This window comes from Leopardus geoffroyi, chromosome B1 (genome assembly GCF_018350155.1).
Source record: "Leopardus geoffroyi isolate Oge1 chromosome B1, O.geoffroyi_Oge1_pat1.0, whole genome shotgun sequence".
Lineage (NCBI taxonomy): Eukaryota > Metazoa > Chordata > Mammalia > Carnivora > Felidae > Leopardus > Leopardus geoffroyi.
The window spans coordinates 131,362,517-131,382,696 of NC_059327.1; the positions used below are offsets into that span (position 1 = coordinate 131,362,517).

Below are 20,180 nucleotides of genomic sequence, written 5' to 3' on the forward strand. Positions count from 1 at the left end.
TGTTTTCCATATTTTGAGCCAACGATGGAGTGGGAAGTGTTAAAGGAATATAGCTTAACTAAAGACCATTATGCTTTGCATATATAGATACTACTAGTTTAAAAAAATTTTTTTAAATGTTTATTTATTTTTGAGAGACACGGAGCACAAGTAGGGGAGGGGGAGAGAGAGAGAGAGGGAGACACAGAATCCAAAGCAGGCTCGAGGTTCCAAGCTTTTAGCACAGAGCCTGACGCGGGGTTCAACCCCACAAACTGCGAGATCATGACCTGCACCATAGTTGGATGCTTAATCAACCAACCTCCAAAAGCCCCAATACTACTAGTTTTAAATAGATATAGATGTCTAGAGTAATGAAATGCAAACTGATCTAAAAGAGTATCTGAATTCATAGTAGTGTTTGATTGGTATATTTTCTCAATAAATGGGTACTAAATATACAACTACTATCACGGAGAAATGGTGCATAATTTTTTACTTAATGTTAAGAATGACTCATAATGCTCAGAAATATCAAGAGCTATTGTGCCAGAGGATGGAGTTTGCCAGAAATGTTACTCATGAATAACGTAAGGAGAAGTACAAATTGAAGATACAGGCTAATTCTCCCTGTTAAAAATAATGTAGCAGACTTATCTTCACTTCTTAGAGCATTTACTTTAGATAACTTGTAATTGTATTTACTTCCCCCTCTCTTAAATTGTGTAAGTGTCTTTGAAAAATAGGACTTTTGACTGCTTTAGGACACAAGGCTGTGTTACTCAAGGATCTGAGAACAGTCTCTTTGAAATATAAACATCAAAGGAGATAATACTCCCATCTCCCAGTTTCTGTGGGAGGGTAGGAGTGTAATTTCAGTGCCCTTGCTTCGAGTTGCAAAACTAACTCCTACCATAAAGACATGAGAAGTTTATTTTTCTTCTGGATAAAGTCAATTTGTTACCATAAGATGGTCACCCCAATTATGAGATGAATCTAGAATTAACTGTGTGACAAATGGTGCTGTCATGTCCTCTTACCTGAGCATTAGGTGTCATTTATCTTGAGAATGTAATGGGTCCTATCTGCTTAACTCTATAAAAGGGAGAGATTTCTGTCTTTGTGATATCTCAGTGAGTTGTTGCCTGTGATGTGCATCATATTCTCATGTTTATTCAATCATGAAACTGTTTTCTTGGCTGCCTTTGTGGAAAGGTTTTACAGGTTGGGAGATCTTGTTTTTAATTATATTTTCCCAATAGTAAAGAAGAAAATTACTCTTTCAATGGACCCAACATTTATCAGGCCAACACTGAAATGAGCAATACAGCAGATTCCATTACAGAATATCTACCCTTTCTCCCTCATCCCTGAGGTATCTTAAACAAACCTGAACCCTATAATCACTGCTCACATGTGTAATGGTAGCTCTGTGTTACCCGTGGAGCTTCCACCTCCTTTTCTGAATATAATGAGGCTGCTAAAAACATTTCCTCACATGATTACTCTTTAATTTTTCCTTCTTCAGACCTTTTTTGGTCATTGTCAGTTCTTCAGATTTTCCCCACTGAAAGCTGGCTTCAATCTGAGCATTCATCCTAAGCAGCTATGCTCAGCACCTGCTTGTCCCTTCTCATTATCTTTTACTGCAGTCCCAAGTTACAGCCACTGTTCAGAAATTCTCACCCTCATGCTTCAGAAATAACGTCATTTCAGAGTTTTTCCTTTACTCCATTTTCAGATTAAGAATAATTTATACATTGAAAGAGAAGCTATATGCTTGTAGTAGCATTTTTCTTTCAAGGATGGTGGAAGGTCCAAGGTAATTCCACTATGCCTGGGGCAATCTTTTTGTATCAACAAGCCAGGACTACATTTCAGTTGGCAATTATCAGTGTGCCTACTGACTTAGTCTCTTGAGTTCTAGCCATCCTGTTTCCAAACTGTCACCAGTACTGTGGTATCCCAGGCACAAAATGTCAGTAACACTGATAGAAGGATCTTACACAGCACACAGTATGGTAGGTGATGTTCATTAGCGATGACCCTGTACTTATTTCCCAAATGTGATTCTCAGACTAAAGTAACACCCAGAACATCAGCTTGTTTAATTGGACTGTTCTGTTAGGCAGTGACTCAATCACAAAAGGAAGAAATAACATGTGCTCTTTCAGAATTCACTGACATCTCAGTCACACCATTCCACAGTGATTTAAATGGAGCTTACAGCTGTTTTGTGCTCAAAAAATATCTCTTAATTTTGATGGAAGTCCCTGTTGACAGTCTCATCAGGAACACTGCATACCCTTTTCTGCTATTAGCAACAATTTTAACAGAGTTACCCATCACATATGTCTTTTCACTTTAAGACAATACATCTAAAGTTATGGTTCCTCTTTTGCCTTTCCATAATACAGGAAAAAAAATCCATACACAGATTACTACAACATTTTGAACTTTTTTATCAGTGATTCTTTGACTAGTGATAACAACTCCATGGCTCCTCATAATACGCTCTGGTACAGAGCAAAGGAAAGCCATCATTTTCTTTTACCTGGAGATGTTTAGGGCAGCCATACACCAGGATGGATGATCAGGCTCTTAGCAATGATGCTACCCAATAAATATCTGGATTCACTGAATCAATTTGAAGTCAACACAACAAAACTGTTGTAAGAAATCATTCCTTGTGGAGAAATTAGAACTCTTGTGCAGTGTTGGTGGGAATGCAAAATGGTACAGCTGCCATGGAAAACATTATAGAAGTTGCTCAAAATATTAAAAACAGAACCACCATATGATCCAACAATTCCACTTCTTGTTATTTATACAGAAAAACTGAAGAAAAAATATTGAGATCTGCACTGCCATGTTTATTGCAGTGTTGTTCACAATAGCCAAGTTGTGGAAGTAAATTAAGTGTCCACCTATAAATGAATGGATAAACAACATGTGGTGTATACATACAATGGGATATTGTTCAGCCATAAAATAGGGAAATCCTGTCGTATGCTATAAGATGAATGAATCTTGAGGATGTTTTGTTAAGTGAAATAAGCCAGTTATAGCGGGACAGGTACTCTGTGATTGTACTTGTATGAGGTATCTAAAGGGGTTAAATTCATTAAAGCAGAAGGTAGAATGGTGTTGCCAAGAGCTGGGATGGAGGAGAAATGGGGGGTTGCTATTCAATGTGTATAAAATTTCAGTTATGGAAGATGAAAAAGTTCTAGAGATCTGCTTTGCAACATTGTTCTTATAATTAACAATACGGTGATGTACACTTTAAATTTTTGGTAAGAGCATAGAGCTCAAGTCATGTGTTTTTTACCATAATAGAAAGAGAGGGAGGGATGAAAAAGGAAGGGAGGGAGGAAGGAAAGAGAGGGATAGAGAGAGAAAGGAAGGGACAAATGAATGAACAAAGGGAGGGAGAAAGACAGACTGGCTCATCTTTGTGGCCACTATAGTCAAAGCATAATTGTCAAAATGATGAGGTCTGAGTTATGACCTCTAATCTCACACACAATACTGTAGCTACCAATGATAGCACATTTCTCACCTCTGTTCATGTTCTATGACCATCAGAGTGGTCATAAATGGCAACTCTCACACTAAATAAATATATTTAATGGTATACTTTAGTTGGTAAGTTTGTATGATCAACCCTGATATGTCTACATTTAATTGGACTTTGGTGTAACATGATGACTCAATCATAAAGGGAAAAATAACATGGGGATTTTCATAGTGAACATAGACAGCAGTTTCTATTAGCTGTTCCCAAGTCAGTTAAAATACATTCCTGTTAACTTGTACTAAGTTGGGGTTTTTTGTTTGTTTTTAATTTATACGTTGATTTTTTGGGAAAAAAAATCATAGATCTTTTCAAATGCTGTTGTGCATAGGTTGTACCAAAGTTTGGATTCTGGAATGGGTACTAGCCAAATATGGTGTTACTGTGGCTTCAGCTGAATATGAACTCATGTATGATCAACGGATATGTGATTATGCAGGAAACCTTCATTCACAGTCATTTTAATGTCATTAATGATATGAATAAGATGCAATGGACACTGTGGTACATCACTGAGGCATTCATTCTTCCTGAAACCAGGAGAACGGACTGATGAGGTTCATCGCTGAGTCCTTCCCCATGAGTTGGCCTCCCACTGAAGGAAACTGCCTTATCCAAGCTTTTACCCCATCCCTGATCCTTCCCCAGAGATCCTGGTCTATGATGTATGTTATGTTGTTTTAGAATTATTATTTTTCCTATTTATGAACATTTTTAAACATATAGAAAGATTTAAAAAAAACATTACAGTAACACTGTATGTAACACTATGTACCTATCACCTAGCTTCTACCATTTACATTTTACTATACTTCTTTATCGGATATGTATCTATCCATCTTGGATTTATTATGAAAATCTGAATATTTAATTTAAAATATTGGTAATCAATGTGAAGCGTAAGGTTGCAATGAAAACCTACCTCACCAAAACCAGGCTACAGGTTATTAAGGTATTTTAAACTACCTTATCTTGCACTTATTTAAGATGTTCAACTTAGATAGAATTAAAACCATCACATGTTCAAAGGCTACTTGAGCAAAGAAAGCAAGTTCATTACATACTTTGCAGATATAGGAAAAACTAATGGTTGCTTGCAAAGTTCTCTTCTGCTGAAACCTGGGGAAGAAATCAAACCAATACATCATGAGATGTATTTCTTACATGCTACCTGATGGACAGACCCTCCTATCACTCCATCATTCCTCTCCAGGAGTACTTGTCAGTGAGAGACAGAAACTTGAGTGGCAGATAGAAATTCAAGAACAATTTCACTATCCTGAAAGCCAGTCATATTTTTCTATTGCCAAAATTTTCATCCCAGGTTTAAGGACACATTTTTCTCAAGAGGTTTTGTGAAGCAGACAATGACTGGAAAAATATTAGATATAAAAATATAAGTGAGATTCACAATTGCAAGACTGTTTCTGAAAATATTCAGGAAGTATCTTGTTCAGTGTTGATACAGAGCTTCAGTTTGTGGGGTCACATCATCAACATCGCTTTATCATCACCCTCTAGTCCAGAAGCCAAAGAGGTGGGAAACTTAGTTACAGTTTGGCAGACGTATTGGGGGGTAGGTATTAATAACTTGGTCACATTATTACATCAGCTGTACCCTAGATTGTAGGAGTTAAACAAAGGAAGTTGCTCCTCCACTAATCTCAGCTGAAAATGAAAGTCTATTTAGTCTAACATGCAATATAATTACCGTAGGAGAAAATATACCAGCCACCAATGCTGAAAAATACTTCTGCTCTATAATGTCAAGCTTCCAAATGCGATTACTAAAATTATAAAGAAAATCTCAAGAGCTAAACTTTATTTAGTAACATTTCAGATTTGTTTTGCATTTGACATGTTTTTCTATATTATGATACCCATCTTGGCCAACTGTTGATTTTAACATTTGAACATTCAACATTCAGTCAAAATGTGTATTCACTACATCTCCAGTGAACTTGATAGACTGTTTTTCCTTTGTTAAGGTGCCAGATTTTTATGTTGTTGAAAAAAAAAGATGTCCTATACTTTTATATTTTAAAATTATATAATGCTCCTAGAGAATTCTTTCCATTTCAGAATCTTCAAGTACCTTTAAAAAGCAGTATTAAATTCATTCTCACAATTATCTCTTTTGGAATTAGTGTAAGCTCCCATAAAATTAGAAAGAAAAAACGCAGATTTTGTTTTATTATTTAGAATATATACATGGATTTCAGAGCTTGTATAGAGTGATTTTTGGTTTCAAAATTTTTACTAAAATAATGTGGTTCTACTTTTTGTGGACTGCATTATCTTATATAAAGTTCCATTTTTGTATTTTCTTAGTATGACAAAAAGTCAAAAGTTAAATTTTGAATGTATGGCTTTACTAATTAAATATCTGATACTCATTAAGGGGGGTCAGAAGACAAGGAGTGAAATGCAGAGCCTGTGTGAAAGAAATGGAGCATCTATGTAGCGGGAAGGATGCTGTGAGAGCTGGGTCCACAATGAGCCCAGACTCACTCCCATATTAGGAGCAGGTGCACATTTGAGCAGTAGCTTATGTCCTTTTTTAAGGCTGTTATTAGAAACAGCTGGACAAATATTTCACGAAACTCAGGAAATAAACTGGAAGAGAATGGTTGATAGGAATAAATAATACAGAGGGCAAAGGGTATTTGACTCAAGTATGGACATAAGGAAATTTGCCAGTTTAAACAGGAAACAGAAAGGAAAGGTCAAGCTTCCTGACATGAAGCAAGACTCTGTTTAACAAAATGAGGCTCATCTTCCAAGCGAAAATGGGATTAGTAGGTAAAGAGCTAGCAGATCTTAAGTGTAACCATTTTATTGACCCAGGGGGAGGTCACAACTTCTAACTACATTTGATAGCTGACTTTCAAAGGAGTTGTTCATACTGAAGTTTGTAAAAATGGTTTAAAGAAAGTGTTTGCAGGGTGCCTGGGTGGCTCAGTCGGTTGAGCATCCGACTTCGGCTCAGGTCATGATCTCGCAGTCTGTGAGTTCGAGCCCTGCATCGGGCTCTGTGCTGACAGCTCAGAGCCTGGAGCCTGCTTCAGATCCTCTGTCTCCCTCTCTCTCTGCCCTTCCCCCATTCATGCTCTGTCTCTCACTGTCTCAAAAATAAATATAAAACATTAAAAAAATTAAAAAAAAATAAAGAGTTTCATTTCATTATAATGTGGGTGCCCACACAGAGGATTCAGTATACAAAATGTTCTTTAGTTTTTAGTAGTTAATGAAAGGAAGACTACTCTTACCCTTGAGATAATGTAGATGTAACCTCTTCTCTAAGTATATTGGCTCTTTAAAAATAATAATATGGACTTCTTTCTACTCTGTATAAAAGAAACCTGAACTTTTAATTATTTTTTTTAATTTTTTTAACATGTATTCATTTTTGAAAGACAGAGACAGAGTGAGAATGGGGGAGGAGCAGTGAGAGGGAGAGACACAGAATTCCAAGCAGGCTCCAGGCTCCAAACTGTCAGCACAGAGCCCAATGCAGGGCTTGAACGCACAGACCGCAAGATCATGACTTGAGCTGACATCTGCTGCTTAACTGACTGAGCCACCCAGGTGCCCCACTTTTAATTTCTTAAGAACCAAACAAGCAAGTGGAATTCTTTGAGTTCTGTATTGTGGTACAATTACACTTTCTCTTAGTAGCTTTCTTGTAGTGAATCTTGGCTCATAATTTGTTTTAAAAGAGGTAATGATTTCAGTTGAAGTTTCACCAATAACCTTGCTTAGCTACATGACTGGAGTGTGAAAAGGCAGGAGCATTTCTAGCAGTCCAGATATCAAATGTGGGTGTCACCTTGGTAGCACAAATCTCAAGGCATCGCTAAGACCCCAAGAGGAAAATCCTTCTCTGTGGGGAGTATTCACCATTGTCAGAGCAGATGTAATTAGGAATGCTAAGAGTATTTAGTCCTAGAGATTTTGGCTTGCCTGAACAAAACACGTGTTAGCTTTTGTTGGTTCCACATTTTGCCAATTTTCTCACTTTGTTACAGCTATTTTAATTTGTTCACTTTTCAAATGCTATGCCTGCCTCTGCCACCACAAGTGAAGAAAAAAAAAAATAAATACAATTCTCTTAAACGCTGATAGATCCAAGAACTGATGCACAGTTTAGACATTGCCTGCCCAAGAGGTATAATTTTGAAGATAGTGGCAAAACCTCTCCCAAAGCCCGACTTAGATCACTGCCGTATTGTTTGAAATTATACCCATTTAAGGCTTCATTGGATGGAAGAATTCAAACAGATCTTGTAGTATATGTCTGTCTTTCAGAAAGGAAATTGTGTGAACCTTTAATGTTCAATGACAAAACCTGTTCCAAGAAAGGTCAACATTTTTGTTTCAGATAAGCTGTTTATTTCCATGTTTGGAAAGAACTGAGCCAAAAAACAGAATGGAAAATGGAATGAATCCCTAGTCCTTCTTGTGATTTGGGTTTATTCCAAGTACAGAATGGAAAATGGAATGAATCCCTAGTCCTTCTTGTGATTTGGGTTTATTCCAAGTATTTTCTTATATTGCAAAACATCGAACATAGTAATATTCAAGTATGATCACATAAACACAGCATTCAGCAAAAATATTAGAAAATTATATGCCATTACAAAGAACCTTAATCTGCTTCTTCAGTTCATTAATGAAGACTTGTGAAGGCTTTTAAATTCCTTTTATATGAATGCGACATAGAATTATAGGAATAGCAGTATTTATTACCCAGTGCCTACCTCTCCTTGGATATCTGTAGGCAAACACAGAACTTACAATTAGATTTACTTGCCAGTAAATTTATTCTATATATACCGGCCCAAAGACTGTGTGCCCTCAGTGTGTCTATACGTGTGTATATTCACATGTTCCTATGTGTACATTTGCATGCCTGTGGAAAATTCTGCATCGAGAGTGGTATATATATCTACATTTCGATATTTACTGAGTTACGCTGATAACTCTAGATGATCAGAAGTAACTTTCGCTACTTCACAATCACACTTCACATCTTCTCTGTCACCCATCTGTGAAAAACCCAAAATGACTTAACGTCAACCTTAAGAAAAATTAAGAAATCATGTCATGATTAAACCAAGGATTTAAAATCTAGTTGGCATGCTCTGTTCAAACCTTTTTTTTTCTTTTTTCCTATTTAATTCACATGGGATTCTTCCCCTTAATGTGAAGTACTGTCTATGTATCTGCTGCTCAGCATAAAATAATTTGTTCTCTTACTCTGGGAATATGAGACTATGAGCAGTAAAGGAAGCCTGGATGAATGCTGGTTTGAATGTAAGCTCTGCCTCTATCAGCCATGGGAGCTTGGCCAATAACTTCTCTGTGTTTCAGTTTCCCTATCTCCAAAATGTGGAAAATATTATCTACCTCATAGTGTCGTATAAAGATGAAACGACAGAATATATGCATCTTGCTTAGCATAGTACCTGGGACACACTGGGAGGCAATATTAGCGTGGAGTGGCTAAGGGTACTCCCTTGGGAGCCAGACTCTGCCACTCCTAGCTCAGTGATTCAGGGCAAGTTACTTGATACTCTGTGCCACACTTTCCTCATCTGTAGTAGTGAGGGTATGATAATAACACCCAACATGCTGGTTGGATTAAACAAGACACTTAAAATAATTTTATAATAGTAGCTGTTAATACTGTATCAGTGGTTAATATTAATATATGTTATAAAAAGTGCAATTTTATTTTTATGAGGAAAAAGTATTTTATTTTATTTATTTTTATTTTTTTAAATTTTTTGTTTAACATTTATTTAGTATTGAGAGACAGACAGCATGAACATGGCAGGGGCTGAGAGAGGGGGAGACACAGAATCTGAAGCAAGCTCCAGGCTCTGAGCTGTCAGCTGACAGAGCCGGACATGGGGCTCCAACTCACGAACTGAGAGATCATGACCTGAGCTGAAGTCAGTCAATTAACCGACTGAGCTACCCAGGCCCCCCGGAAAAAGTATTTTATTTTTTAATTATTTTTAAAATTTTTTTAATGCTTATTTTTGAGAGAGAGAGAGAGACAGAGTGCCAGCAGGGGAGGGGCAGAGAGAGAGAGAGAGACACAGACTCCGAAGCAGGCTCCAGGCTCCGAGCTGTCAGCACAGAGCCCGACGAGGGGCTCGAACTCACAAACTGCGAGATCATGACCTGAGCCGAAGTCAGACGCCCAACTGACTGAGCCACCCAGGCACCCCACCAGAAAAAGTATTTTAAAAAAATAGAAGCAAAAAAGCAAAATATCCGTGGGAAATGGCATACGCTCCATGACTTTCACCTCACCACCAGCCTTGCCTTCACAGATGGGGGACTGACCAAAGTTTAACCACCATGGGAGAAAACAAGAGCTGCTGTGTGGCAGGCCCTGCTTCTCTCCCTGGTAGCTGCCTCCTAGAGATGCCTCTTTCAGAGATTCTTCAAAGAAACAATAATGCAGACAAAAGACTAGATTAGTTCTGCCCTGTGGGAAGGAGGGTCTTTCCTGTGTCTCAGTTTTCATCTTCGTTGTGGACCCATGTCAGCCTTTGCAGATCATTTTTAATCCAGTTCCAGGCTCGTCCTTTCTCCTGGTCTATGCCCCAAATTCCCCCAACCCAAGGCTGGCAGCCAGAATGCCTCCCCTTGTAGTTGTTGCTCAGCCAAAGGTTTTCTGCCAAAATGAAAAACAACTAACTGCTACAGCCAGTGAGAATGTTCCTGACCACGTAACACCCTGCAGTCGGACAACGGAGGTCAGGCAATTCAGGTTTGGAAACTAAAGTTGCAACATGAGTACAAGTGAGTAATTTACACACAAAGGCAGGAGTCCCATTTGTAGACAAAAGTAAAAAATTATATAATGAAACAATTGTCTGTAATGGAAGAATTAATTTGAGATTTTTAATTCAGAAAAACCAGTTTTCTATGTACCATGTGATCAACATATGCACAGAAACTCTCCAGAAGGACATGCATATATCAACATGGTAACAACAGTAACTGTCTCTGGGTAGTAAAGTCATAAATTATTTCCTCTAAATCTCTGTTTCTATATTTGCGAAAATGTGTGACTCTTTTATAACATAACATTAAAATTAAATTAGTATTAGAGATAGCCAGCCTCAAAGATGTCCCCAATGATCCCCACCTCCTGGTATTGACACCCTTGTGCTATTCCTTCCTACATTGTGCCATTGTTGGTCTGTGTGACCAATAGGATATGACAGAAGTGACGGTACATCACTCTCAAGATGAGGTTATAACAGATGCTGGCTTCTGTCTTGGGTTTTCTCTGCCCCCCTCCCCCCACCATCACTTGCTCTGAGGAAAGCCATTGCCATGTCATAAATACATGACCTACTTGGCAAGGAATGCCAACCTCCAGCTAACAGCCAGTAAGGAACTGAGGCCTGTTAACAACCCATGAATAAGCTTAGAAGTGGATCTTCCAGCCTCAGCAGAGCCAAGAGACATCTGCTGCTCCTATGGAAAGTTCCATACAACTATGGAAAGCTGTAATCTCACAAGAGACCCTGAACCAGAACCAGCCAGGTTCTTCACGCTCTCAGATTCTTGAGCCTCAGAAACTAGGTGATAATGAATATTTGTTATTTTAAGCAGTTATATTTAGGGGTAATTTATTACTCAGAAATATTTTTTCTATAATATTGAAAATTTTTTCTATAATATTGAAGATAAAGACAAATAAACTGATGGGAAAAAAATGTATTTTTTCTTTAAGGTGGCTTGCACACTTTTCCAAGGAGGGGACAGGGGGTTTAAGCATTATTAACCTTTATCCATAAAGACTTCCAAAGTGAAATATCTGATTGATATGAGGACTTCAGAACTCCTTCTTCAATTTTGTTCAGATCTGTGAAGAGGGAATATTTCCTAGCACACATTATATCTGGACTGATAGAAAACCTGAGGTAAAGTGAATCTAAGTGTGGGAAAGAACCCTTAAGGCTAAAGTAATTTTGTACCAACCTGGGAATTTTATAAAAATAGCCTATGGCTATAATTTTATTAAAAACTAGACTAAAGGAGCAAATCCAAATGGAAAGCATTGAGTTATTACTTTCCTGCTCTGACAGCATAAAGATATCATTCTAGATCTGGAAGGGCCCTGGGGCTCTCTGCTCACTAAATTGTACCTATGAAGAGGCTGACTGAACATGGCGCTTTATGCAATACTGACACTTTACCAAAACTTGTCTGGAAGGTGAAGGCTTTGTGTTTTTGTTTTTGTTTTTTTAAATGATTCTTATTCCTTGAGGAAATAATAGAAATAATCTGCCAGGTCTTTTTATGTCTCTATCCTGGATACCTTTCCAAATAGGCCCCAGCTTCCTTTTAAAGCATACAACAGATGAGATGATTTGTGTCTTTCAATTTGTTCTTACTCATTTGGCTATTTCTAGCTCCTCATCTCTTGGGAAATGTAAAAAAAAAAAAAAAAAAAAAAAAAAAAAGAACAGAAATTGAGAATGACCAAATCTTTTCATTCTATATGATTGACCATGCACAGATGTAACCAGGATGCCTGGAAGCTATTCTTGTCAGATGGTTGTATAAGCACATAAACACCCTCACAGTCACTCAGGTAGCAGCATCAGAGCCACAGTGGGCGCCCTGTCAAAATTTCACCTGTCAAGGCATTGCCTTCTTGAATTTTCTTCTTGAATGCTTAATCAAAAATTCTTTTTATTCTTTTTCCCCAATTGCTTCATCAGTATATATTTTTTAAAATTTTTTAAATGTTTAATTTATTTTTGAGGGGGGGAGGGGCAGAGAGAGACACACACAGAATCCCAAGTAGGCTCCAGGTTCTGAGCTGTCAGCACAGAGCCCTAAGGGGGGCTCAAACTCGTCAACCACGAGATCATGACCTGAGATGAAGTCAGACGCTCAACTGACTGAGCCACCCAGGCACCCCATCCATCATCAGTACATTTCTTACACCCTTCTTTTATTCTGCCTTTTACTAATGTTGTTTGTATATTTGTCTTTATTACACACAGATGGACTAGCAGTAATTGTTCTAGACGCTGGCAATACAATGATAAGGGATGCATGGTTCCTCAGCCAGAGCTAAGAGGACTCAACAGGGATCATCACAATCCTCAAGAAAAACCCTTCTCTTTCCCTATCCCATTTTAAAATACTGCCTGTGTCACCCCATAACAGCCAAAGAGATCAGTATCTAGAAGGAGACTATAACTAGAACCTATTATTCTTCAACATTATCTTTCCTTGCAAAAAAAAAAAAAAAATCACACAGACTGCCCCCATATTTACAACCTTCCTCCTTAGACACAGGGACTCCTAGTCTTCCAGCCTCTCCTTCCACATTGCCCCTTAGCCATCCAACCTCTCAGCAGGCTGCCCTTCACCTGCACTGTGTCTTCTAGGATGACATTCACAAAAGAGCTTGCATCGTCAAGTTCTTTGAATGTCCCTGTAGCCTTCTGCGTCTTTGAAACCAGGTTATGCCTCAAGGACACTACCTTCCCTGCAGGCCTTGGATGTGGAGCATTTTGGTTCTCCCTCTTCCCACATCACACTAGGCCTAAGTGGGGTTGGCAGCGTCTTTGCTTCCCATCATGGCTTCCAGATCAATGTTCTTACCATAAAAAGAAAAAAAAAAACACCACATACTTGAAGTACATTCATCATTATACCAACTTTCATTTCCATAGGTGTCTACTACTCTCTGCCTGCTCACTCCCTATTCATTGACGATTTTAGCACTTGGCTTCAAGTGCTTATTCCTACAGAATTCCTGTCATTGCTCCTGGTAGTTTAACATCTATGTAGATGTTTCGTCTGCACTTCTAGCTCTTCAAATCCTCAATTCTTTTCATCTCTTATACCCAATGTCTTATGCTTCACTCTCAGCCACTTATGTCCATGGTTTATATCCTTAACCAGAGGGCTGGCCTATGGCCTACAGCCATGTCTAGCCCACTAGCTGTTTTTGTCCAGCCTGCAAACTAAGGATGGATTTTATATTTTTAAGTGGAACACACCCATGTTCACTTTTTTTTTTTTTTTATTGTCTGTGACTGTTTTCCTATTACAATGGCAGAGTGAGTCGTTGAGACAGAGACCCCACAGCCTGCAAAGCTGAAAATGTTTATCATCCGGCCCTTTGCTTAAGGTTTGCTGACGCTTGCCCTACACTTTTATATTACTAATAACTGCAACACCTTCAAAATCTCATTTTCAAAAGTCCCCCTCTTTGACAGCTCCCTCAGCTCTTTCTGGTTTGCTTGAACAATCTTTAACCACCCAACCTACTGATGCTGTCATCACTTTTTCTCCACCTCACTTCTCTCATTTCTCAGATTGGATTCCAAATCATCAGCACACTTTCTCCGCTGCACATAGCCTCAGCTTCCATGTCCCTTTTTCTATCATTCCAGCTTCTTATGACTGTAACCAAATCATTGGTTAAGTTCAACTATCTGCCTATTCTGTGCCTGCCCCCGAGCAGGTGAATGTGGCTGCAGCCATAGCAGCAGCAATAGGGCCTTGATAAACATACATCGGATATCCCCAGTGGCCATCCAGTCCCCTCTGTACTCCAGAGGAGTATCTATGAAAATAGGCGTCCTTGACACTCCAGTCAAATACCCATGAGGGATTATTTAGAGCTCTCATATATTAATGGGTGATGCATCACCATGTTAGTCTTGCTTTCCTTTCAACTCTGTTTTATCATGGATTTACCTTGACCTCATCTTTTACAGCTCCAAAGACTTTTTGGTTCCAGCTTGCCTGCAGCTATGTTTTCACGTATGTTTTTTGTGCATATTTACTCCATATCCTTTCGACAGCATCTTCAGTTTACTTCCAAGTGGATAGTGACCAAAATAATGATTCAAATGTATATCTGGAAATTTCTAGGATATTTGAAAAGGATATTGAAAAAGGTGCCGCCTATTTAAATTGTGAAGGAAACAGGATTATAGAAATTGTGGCATATTTAAATTTGGAGGATGAATATATTTCAATGGTATCACTGTAGCTTGGTGTGTGTTTATGTAAACTGATTTGGAGGTAATATCAAAAGCCTAAATTTGAGTCCTACATTAAATGCACTTCCTGGACCTTTATGGTAAAACTGGCTGAGTACCTGGAAGACATTTAACATTTCAGTTTTCTCCTATGTGCAGTGAGAGCATTTGCTTAGCTACTTCTAAGGGCCCTTCCTATGTTAAAATTCTATTATTCTGAGATCTACTCCTATTCTTCTCATATTCCATTGAAGTAAAAGCCTTTGGTCTGTTAGCCAACTTCATCTCTTATTGAACAAGAGTGGTCCTGTGTTCTCAAGTCTGATCTAAATAGCTCTTAAAGAGAAATCAAAAAATTTTTTGAGACTCTTGAGTCCTGATTGACTGAGACCTTTACATCCTAACAATAGCTATTTGATATAGTCACTGGATAAAGCAATGGCTCTTCCATTGATGTGTCCAAGTGTCTGCGAGTTCAGCCAACCAAAAAATCCATTTGGTTGAGTAGTCTTAGTACTGAACAAGGTTTCATCCCAAAGGAATACATCTTATTGTAAGATAAGAGAAAATGTTGGGTAATCTTTAAAAAAAAATCTTTGTGGATCCAAATGCTTCAGCTGATAACTTGGCAGGGGGCTGGGAAGTAGTTTAAGTAGATCTATGTTTTTTAAAAGTGAATTCTATAAGATCTCAAACAAAAGCAGCAGTTTGAGGGAATAAGCTACACGTCAATGGTGCAGTAAAAATAAATGCTGATATTAGTTTTGTATTTCACAAGAATCCTCATAGTCAAAGAAATGGAAATATACATTTTAAGTGAACTTACCTGTACTTAGGCAAAACTTTTTATCTTAATAGCTATGAAAGCATAAGATAAAATCAAGTCATTATTCTGAACTATTAGTCAAATGCCTTAGGAAAAGTTGAAACTTTATGGCAAAGGGAGTTCTATGTTTCAGGCAGGAAATGTATAAATGAGGCCAAAAAAATCCCAAACAGAATTTTTAAATATCTATATGATGAAGAGTTATATTTATAAGGCTTTTGACGTTTTCAAAGTGTCTGAATATCACTTTTTAATGGTTAGTTGATATTATTAGCATCTAGCCCTGTGTCTTGCTCCAAAAGTCCAAAAGGTATATTGAGAAGATCATGAAAATTTAAACTATCCTTAATGAGCTATATAAGATGAGTTTCTACCTTTTTTTTTTTTTTTTTTTTTTTTTTCGGTCACACTAACTCTTTTTTATTCTTAAACATCTCTCCTCTGAAATTTTTCTAATCCTATTTCCCCTGGCAGGTTAATCACTAGCATTCTGTTTTTATTTTAAACAGAAAACTGGTATACTTTAACATTCATGTTTTAATTATTTGCATATCTGTCTCCTTCACAATGCTCTTTTGTTCATTTCTGTGTCCCTAATACGAAGCATGGAGCCTGGCATACATAAGAACATAATAAATCATCTTGAACTAGTGAGAAAACTGAGGCCCAGAAAGAGGCTGTTTCCACAGATCATACACCTAGTTAAAGTGCTTTTGCTAGAATTCCATGACCTTCACATGATAATCTTTACATGATTCATAAATATTTAAGAATTTGATGAACCAACAGGTTAATAAGGCAATGATTCCTAGGAACTTCCCATTGCACTGTTCTGATAAAAAAAAATCAATAGAGCATGTCTCATTTTTTTTTCTAACCAGTCTTCTGACTACTTGGTTTTAATGAGGAAATAAGATTAAGATACACAACAACAGGGGTGCCCGGGTGACTCAGTCATTTAAGCATCCGACTTCTGATTTCAGACCATCATGATCCAATTATCATGATCATCCAATGATGGGATATGATCATGATCAGGTCATGATTTCATGGTCATGAGATCGAGCCCCACATCAGGCTCTGTCGTGGGCATGGACCCTGTTTGGGATCCTTCCTCTCTCTCTGCACCCCCTCTCAAAGTAAATAAACTTTAAAAAATATATATATACACAACATCAAAGGGACCAGATATTTCACATACATTTATTATTTTGGTTACATAGATACAAAATCTATATCAATCATATAAACTAATTTTAATCTGTTAATAAATATCTGTTAGAGGGGCACCTGGATGACTCAGTCTGTTAAGCGTCCGACCTTGGCTCAGGTCATGATCTTGTGGTTTGTGAGTTTGAGCCCCACATCGGGCTCTGTGCTGACAGCTCAGAGCCTAGAGTCTGCTTCAGATTCTGTGTCTCCTTCTCTCTCTGCCCTTCCCCTGCTAAGGCTCTGTCTCTCCCTCTCTCCGTCTCTCAAACATTAAAATTTTTTTTTTAATCTGTTGGATCACTAATAGTTTAAGCCAATGATCTGAGAGACAACTTTCTTACCAAGTTGAATATGTATCCTAGCAACACAGTTATCTAAGAGTGTTTGTTTGAAAATTAATCTTGGACATGGGTCAGTCAATGTGTCACAGATGTTTAGGGAAAATTGAATGGTTCTTTCTCTTGTTTTGAAAGCACAGGGGTAAACTTTTTATTGACTTGGACAATGCAGAACTTCCCATTTTACCTCAAGAATCATAGTATGCTTTGGATATATCATTTCTCCAAAGCAAAATAAGAAACCTCTGCCCTTAGATAAACACAAGTCTTATTTTCTCATGTCAACCAGATATCTGTACTTATATCACCTTACCAAAGAGGCTTTTTCTGATATGTTTGAAAACAAGACCCCATACAATTTATTTCTGGGCTGCAGGGGTGGTACAATATTTGCAAATCAGTCAATGTGGCATATCACATCAATAAGAGATTATTTCAATAGATGCAGAAAAAGCATTTGACAAAGTACAACATTCATTCTTGATAAAAATCCTCAACAAAGTAGGCTTTAGAGGAACATTACTCAATATCATAAAGGCCATATATGAAAAACCCATAGCTAACTTCATAGTCAATGGGAAAAAAAAACTGAGAACTTTTCCCCTAAGGTCAGGAAAAAGACAGGGATATCCACTCTCACCCCTTTTATGCAACATAGTACTAGAATTCCTAGCTACAGCAATCAGACAACAACAACAACAACAGGCATCCAAGTTGGTACGGAAAAAGTAAGACTTTCACTATTTGCAGATGACATGATACTGTACTACATAGAGAAAACCTGAAAGTCTCAACCAAAAAACTGCTAAAACTGATAAACTAATTCAGCAAATTTTCAGGATACATAATCAGTGTACAGAAATTTGTTGCATTTCTATAAACCAATAATGAAGCAACAGAAAGAAAAATTAAGAAAACAATCCTATTTATAATTGTACCAAAAATGATAAGATACCTAGGAATAAGCCTAACCAAAGAGGTGAAAGACCTGTACTCTGAAAACTATAAGACACTGATGAAATAAACTGAAGACGACACAAACAAATGGAAAGATACCCCATGCTCATGCACTAGAAGAACCAATATTGTTCAAATGTCTATATTACCACAAGCAATCTATACATTTAATGCAATCCCTATCAAAATATCAACAGCATTTTTCAAAGAATTACAACAAATAATCCTAAAAATTGTATGGAAACCACAGAAGACCCCAAATGGCCAAGGCAATCTTGGGAAAAGAAAAAAAAAAGTCAAGCTGGAGGCATCACAATTCCTGACTTCAAATTATGTTACAGAGCTGTAGTAATCAAAACAATATCATACTGGCACAAAAATAGGCACATAGATCAATAGAACAGAGTAGAAAACCCAGAAACAAACCCACAATTATTTGGTCAATTAATCTTCGACAGAGGTAAGTATATCCAGTGGGATAAAGACAGTCTTTTCAACAAATGGTGGAGAAAAATGGACAGCAACATGTAAAAGAATGAAACTGGACCATTTTCTTACACCAAACACAAAAATAAATTCAAAATGGATCAAAGACCTAAATGTGAGATCTGAAACCATAAAAATCCTAGAAGAGAACGTAGGCAGTAACTTCTCTGACATTGGCTGTAACAATTTTTTTCTAAGCAGGTCTCCTGAGGCAAAGGAAAGAAAAACAAAAATGAACTATTGGGATTACATCAAAATAAAAAGCTTCTGCACAGCAAAGGAAACAATCAACAAAACTCAAAGGCAACCTACTCAATGCAAGAAGATACTTGCAAATGACATATCTGATAAAGGGTTAAGATCCAAAATATGTAAAGAATTTATACAACTCAACATCCAAAAATCAAATAATCCAATTTAAAAATGGGCAGAGGACATGAACAGACATTTCTCCAAAGACATCCAGATGGCCCACAGGCACATGAAAAGATGCTCATCATGACTCACCATCAGGGAAATGCAAATCAAAACTACAATGAGATGTCACCTCATACTTGTCAGAATGGCTAAAATCAACAACACAAACCATAACAGATGTTAGAGGGGATGTGGAGAAAAAGGAACACTTGTGCACTGTTCATGGGAAGGCAAACTGGTGTAGTCACTATAGAAAACAGTATGGAGCTTCCTCAAAAAGTTAAAAATAAAACTACCCTATGATCTAACAATCACACTACTGGGTATTTAACCAAAGAACACTAATTCAAAGGGATACAACATGCATTTTTATAGCACTATTATTTAACCATAGCCAAGATATGGAAGCAGCCCAAGTGTCCACTTATGGATAAATGGATAAAAAAGCAGTGGTTGTGTATAGACACACACACACACGCACACCCCAAAAAATATTATTTAGCCATAAAAAAAAGAATGAAATCTTGCCATTTGCAATACATGGATGAAGCTAGAGAGCATAATGCTAAGTGAAATAAGTCAGTCAGAGAAAGACAAATATCATATGATTTCACTCATATGTGGAATTTAAGAAACGAAACAAATGAGCAAAGGGAAAAAAGAGAAAAACCAAGAAACACACTCTTAACTATATAGAGAACAGTCTGATAATTACCAGAAGGGAGCTTGGTGGAGAGATGGGTGAAATAGGTGATGGGGATGAAGGAGTACACTTGTGGAGATGAGCACTGAATGATGTATGAAGTGTTGAATCACTAAATTGCACACCTAAAACTAATATAACACTGTGTATTCACTAGCTGTAATTAAAATAAAAACTTACATGATTTGTTTTTTGTTTCTTTGAGAAAGAGAGAGAGTGAGTGGCAGAGGGGCAGAGAGAGAAGGGGATAGAAAATCCTAAGCGGACTCTTCTTTGACAGCAGTAAGCCCGATGCAGGGCTTGAACTCACACTGTGAGATCATGACCTGCACTGAAGTCGGACACTCAACCAACTGAGCCACCCAAGTGGCTCTTAAATAAAAACTTAAAAAAGAAGAATAAATGGAACGATTTAGAATAAAATAACTAAATTAAATAGGACCCCATTCTGGTTTTCTTCCTTTGTCCCCAACCCTGCTTTTCCTGCACCTATTATCACCTGATATAGTGGATGCTTACTTTTTCCATTTCTTGTTACTGCATGTGTACTATGTATATATAATGTGTATGTGCCATCCACATTTCACACATTTAATACTTTTTTAGTAACAAGTGATCAATATCATAGATACATCAGAGATCC

At 37.5% G+C, this 20,180-nt stretch overlaps 1 long non-coding RNA gene across 1 annotated transcript in view; it reads right to left on the bottom strand.

The window, feature by feature from the left end:
* The window catches only part of LOC123595365, a 221,692-nt gene that overhangs the window by 190,151 nt on the left and 11,361 nt on the right, over positions 1 to 20,180 (bottom strand). The window lies entirely within an intron of this gene.